Raw genomic sequence first — 5,998 nt, 5'->3', positions numbered from 1 at the left:
ACTCTCCCTCATCCATAATCTGCCTCCCCTTAGCCTTCCCTTTGTCAGTAAATGATGAGTCTTTTCCTTGTATTGCTAAGGCCAAAACATCCTTTTTGATGCTCATTTACTTCTTGCACATCAACAAATCCTGTTAGCTCTACCTGAAAAATAGACCCAGAATACGAATCTTGCTCACCTGGCCTGCTGCCATCTAGTGCAGACCACGGTGGCTTGCAGCAGGCACCAGGCCCTCTCACTCAGTTTCAGCCATATCATCTGTTCTGCATTCCTTGTTGGCCTTTTCATTTGCTCTTCTCTTTCCCTGGAGCCCTCTTCCCTCAGGTATTTTTCTCTGGTCACTCCTTGACTCTCTAAATTTCTGCTCAAATGCCACATACTGAGAGATTTTCTGAACCACCTGCATCTCTCCCTCACCTCTTTCTCTGCATTATTTTTCTCAACAGTACTTATCACCACTCATTCCCAACAAATAATTATTTTATTTATCCTAGGTCTTTCTCTGCTGGAATGTGAGCATCTTGAGGGCAGATACTTGTTTTATTCTCTGCTGCATCCTGGCCAATGGGGCTCAGCTAGAGCAAAGGAGTTTTCTGGGCAAGGCAAAATGAACAAAGAGAGATCAAGTCCCTTTAGGAAAACACACCAAGCTTGCTGGGGGATATGGAGACAGGGAGGTGAGGTCAGGCAGGCCATAATGGACTGAAGGCCACACAGGCCACCAGAAGCATTAGGATGTCAGGGTGATGGAAAACAACCCTCCTCCAGTGTTTACTTTCTCCCTTCAGACAGGACTCCAAAGTGATTAAAAAAAAATTGTCCACCTTAGGGATAGAACAAGATGACAGAAAAGGAGTCTCCATTTCTTTCTTTCTTTCTTTCTTTCTTTTTTTTTTTTGAGAAGGAATCTCACTCTGTCACCCAGGCTTGAGTGCAATGGTGAGATCCTGGCTGAATGCAACCTCCTCCCAGGTTCAAGCAATTCTCCTGCCTCAGCTTCCTGAGTAGGTGGAATTACGGTCGTCTGCCACCATACCCAGCTAATATTTTGTATTTTTAATAGAGATGGGGTTTCACTATGTTGGTCAGGCTGGTCTCGAACTCCTTACCTCAGCTGATCCACCTGTATTGGCCTCCCAAAGTGCTGGGATTACAGGCATGAGCCACCATGCCCAGCCCAGGGTTTTCCATTTCCTATCCCCCTGTAGATACATCAGTTTGAACTACTATTCACAAATGAAAATATTTTCACAAGAAGTAAGGAAACCAGATAAGATACCACAGTGCCTGGGTGTAGCAAAGAAGTAAGAAGAGAGGCATTGGCCGCTCATGGTGGATCAGGCCTGAGCACTTTGGAAGGCTGAAGCAGGTAGATTTGTTGAGTTGAGGAGTCCAAGAAAAGCCTGGGCAACAAAATGACACTCCATGTCTACAAAAAATAAACAAAAAGTTAGCTAGGTGTGGTGATGTGCACTTGTAGTTCCAGCTACTCAAAAGGCTGAGGTGGGACGATGGCTTGAGCATGGTAGGCAGAGGTTGCAGTGAGCCAAGATTGTACCACTGTACTCCAGCCTGAGTGGCAGAGCCAGACACTGTAAACACACACACACACACACACACACACACGGAAGAGGGGCATTGAAGATGGTAGGAAGGACAGTTTTACATTACCTACATCACCCTTCAACCTCAGGCAGCACAGAAGATAGAGATACCTTCTACTTGGAGAAAGAGAGAAGTAAGCACTGGATTTTGCCTTGAACCCTAATACTGGGCCCACCCCAGTCAAACCCAGCTCCAGGCAGGCCCCCATATCCCCAGACTCTAGGCCAGTACCTGAGGTATGAGCCTTCAAGTCTGCCTGGCCCCAGGCTGGATCCTGCATCCCCAGATTCCAAGCCAGTGACTCAGTCTCTGCCCTCTGAGCCCACCCCAGCACCAGGCCAGCACCAGTGGCACAGGGCTTCAAGCTCACCCCAGCACCAGTCCAGGCCCTACAGACTCAGTCTCCAGCCACACCCCAGGGTCAGGCTGACCCTGCTAGCCCACGGTCCCAGGCCTGCCTCTGCAGCTCCAGGCTTCAGGCCCACCCTAGAGCCAAGTTAGCACATCTAGCCTCAGGCACCAGGCCAACATCCTTAGACCTTAAAGACTTAGTCTCCGAAGTAGCACACACACACACCCTTAACCTTCAGGCCAACTCCTGTATAACTAGGCTTCAGGCCAGCCCCTGTGGATCCAACTACCTGCAAAGTACATATAATCCTAGGCTCCAGTGGAGCTGGGGTCCAGGCCACCCCAGTAGACCCTGGAGCCAGGCCAGCCTCTGTGGACTGAGGATCCAGTGATAATTGCTGCAGATCCAGGCTCTAAGCCAGCCTCTGTGAACTCAGGACATAGGTTCACTCCTGTGGACTTAGGTTCCAGAAGACACAGACTCCAGGCCTATGTCACTACCTGGCTGGTCCCTGCAGACACAGGCTCAGGGCCCACTCCAGTGTTAAGTCAGCTCTTGTAGACCTGGGATTCAGGCTCACCACCAGGGACACAGGTTCTAGGTCCACCCCAGCAGATCCAGTCAACAGGTCTATCCTAGTGGATCCAGCCTTCGGCCCTGCCTGCCTACTCATCCAGGCACTAGATCAGCCAACCTGAGGACTTAGGTAGCAAGCTCACCCATTGGCCACAACAGGTGGCCTGCCCAGAATTTCTGGACAGGCTGATTGACAAAGGGTGTTTTCAGATAATCAAGTCTTCAAAGACTGAATAAGTAGCTAGTTCTTCAAATGTGCACACACTAATGCATGGCAGAATCGAGATCAGAAAAATACCTCACCAAAAGGACAAAATGAAGCACCAGTGACTTACTCTAAAAAGATGGAGATGTTAGCCAGGCGTGGTGGCTCACGCCTGTAATCCCAGCATTTTGGGAGGCCTAGGCAGGTGGATCACATGAGGTCAGGAGTTCGAGACCAGCCTAGCCATCACGGCGAAAGCCCATCTCCACTTAGAAAAAAAATTATCCCGTTGTGGTGGTGCATGCCTGTAATCCCAGTTACTTGGGAGGCTGATGCAGGAAAGTTGGTTGAACCCGGGAGGCGGAGGTTGCAGTGAGCCGAGATAGCGCCACTGCTCTCCAGCCCGGGCAACGAGAGCAAATCTCCGTCTCAAAAAAAAAAAAATAAATAAATTAAAAATAAATAAATAAAAAAAAAAAAAAAAAAAAAAAAAAAAAAAAGATTTAAGAAAAAAATTTATGAAATACATGTGATTTTGGTATATGCAGACAATGTGTAATGATCAGAGTATCTAGGATATCTATTACAACATTTATCATTTTTTTGTGTTGGAAACATTTCAAATCTTCTAGCTATTTTGAAATATACAATAAAATACTGTTAACTCTAGTTACTCTACTAAACTATCAAACACTAGAACTTATTCCTTCTAATTTTAAGTTTATACCCATTAAACAAGTTCTTTTCATCTCTCCACACCCCACTACCCTTCCCAGGCCCTCTGGTAACTATGATTCTACCCTACTTCTATGAGATCAACTTTTTTAGTTCCTATATGTGAGTGAGAACATGCAGTATATATCTTTCTGAGCCTGGCATGTTTCACTTAACATACTGACCCATGCTTTGCTTTTAATTATAGGGTGGAGGCCAGGAACAGTGGCTCCTGCCTATAATTCCAGCACTTTGGGAGGCCCAGGTAGAAGAATTGCTTGAGCCTGAGAGTTCATGATCAGCCTGGGTACACAGCAAAACCCCTGTCTCTAAAAAAAATAAACAGGCCTGGCATGGTGGCTCACTCCTGTAATCCCAGCATTTTCGGAGGCCGAGGCAGGTGGATCACGTGAGGTAAGGAGTTCGAGACCAGCCGGGCCAACATGGTGAAAGCCTGTCTTTACTAAAAATACAAAAATTAGCCAGGCATGGTGGTACACGCTTGTAATCCCAGCTACTCAGGAGGCTGAGGCAGAAGAACTGCTTGAACCTGTGAGGCAAAGGTTTCAGTGAGCAGAGATCATGCTACTGCACTTCAGCCTGGGTGACACAGAAAGACTTCATCTCAACAAATAAGTAAGTCAGGTATGGTAGCACATGCCTGTAGTCCCAGGTACTTGGAAAGCTGAGGTTGGAAGATCTCCTGAGTCCAGGAGCTCAAGGTTACAGTGAGCTATGATCTGGCCACTGCACTCTTGCCTGGGTGACAAAGCAAGACCTTGTTTTTTTAAAAATAAAAAATAGTAATTGTAGGGTGGATCTCACATACTCAAAGGCTCTCTGTCACTCTGTTCCTATTGTTGAGTCTAATTTCTCCTTTCCATTTTGATGGTTTTCTCTTTAGAATATAAATATCCGTTTCTCCCTCCTTCTTTCTTCACTCCCCAGCTTTTTTTTTTTTTTGAGACAGGGACTTATTCTGTCACCCTGGCTAGAGTGCAGTGGCAGAATCACAGATCACTGCAATCTTTATCTCCGGGTTCAAATGATCCTTCCACCTCAGCCTCCCGAGTAGTTGGGGATTACACATGTGTGCTCCATACCTGGCTTTTTTTGGGGGGGTGGGTAGAGATGGGGTTCTGCCATGTCACCCAGGCTGGTCTCAAACTCCTGGGCTCAAGAGATCCACTTGCCTCGGCCTCCCAAAGTCCTGGGATTACAAGTGTGAGCCACTTCACCTGGCCAGATCTGTTATCACTGGGAAATAATTTTTTAAATGTATAGAAGGCTTTTTTTTTTTTCTCATCATTCCTCAACAAAGTCATTATAGTGAGTTTGAATGTTCTTGAAACCTATGATAAAAAACACTTGTGGCTGGGCACGTTGGCTCATGCTTGTAATCCCTGCACTTTGGGAGGCCGAGGTGGGTGGATCTCTTGAGGTCAGGAGTTTGAGACCAGCGAGACCAATATGATGAAACCCCATCTCTACTAAAAGTACAAAAATTAGCCGGGCATGGTGGCATGTGCCTGTAGTCCCAGCTATTCAGGAGGCTGAGACAGGAGAATTGCTTGAATCCAGGAGGTGGAGGTTGCAGTAAGTCTAGATTGCACCACTGCACTCTAGTCTGGGTGACAGAGAGAGACTCCATCTCAAAAAAAAAAGGGAAGAAAAACCACTTGGTAGTATTCAATGGAATCACAGAATCCATCCTACACAGTTGCTTTATTAGCAACTTTTTTTTCCTCTGTCTTTTTTTCAGGATGGACATTAAATGAGAAGCAAACAAAAATGAAGTGCTTTTTGTTTTGGTGGTTTGTACCTGGCATCCTGTAAAGTTCAGACTGTGTCCTATGATTTCAACGGTAAAAGAGAATTGGAGTTCCTCAAGGTCAGGGTTTCTTAATCTTAGCACTATTTACATTTGGGGCAGTGGCTCACACCTGTAATCTCAGCATTTTAGGAGGCCAATGCCAGTGGATCACTTGAGGTTAGGAGTTTGAGACCAGCCTGGCCAACATGGTAAAACTCTGTTTCTACTAAAAATACAAAAATCAGTCAGGTGTGGTGGTGCACACCTGTAATCCCAGCTACTTGGGAGGCTGAAGCAGGAGAATCGCTTGAACCCGGGAGGCGGAGGCTGCAGTGCGTCAAGACTGCACCACTGTGCTCCAGCCTGGGTGACAGAGCCACACTCTGTTTCAAATAAAAAACAACAACAACAACCAAAAAACAAAAGACATTTAGAGCTGGATAGGTTTTTGATGTAGGTCCTGTCCTGTGTAAGGTAGGATATTTAGCAGTATTCCCAGCCTCTACCCACTAGAGGTCAGCAGCACATCCCACCTCTCCACCCACAGCCAGTTGTGATAACCAAAAACATCTCCAGAAATTGCCAACTGTCTGCTGGCTAATTTTTCTGCTCTATATATTTACATATAAGATATATATGAAAATATTTTTAGGCCGGGCGCGGTGGCTCAAGCCTGTAATCCCAGCACTTTGGGAGGCCGAGGCGGGTGGATCACGAGGTCAAGAGATCGAGA

Source organism: Cebus imitator, unplaced genomic scaffold (genome assembly GCF_001604975.1).
Source record: "Cebus imitator isolate Cc_AM_T3 unplaced genomic scaffold, Cebus_imitator-1.0 Scaffold179, whole genome shotgun sequence".
NCBI lineage: Eukaryota > Metazoa > Chordata > Mammalia > Primates > Cebidae > Cebus > Cebus imitator.
The sequence above is the reverse complement of the archived record's forward strand: the minus strand, read 5'-3'. Positions refer to the sequence as shown.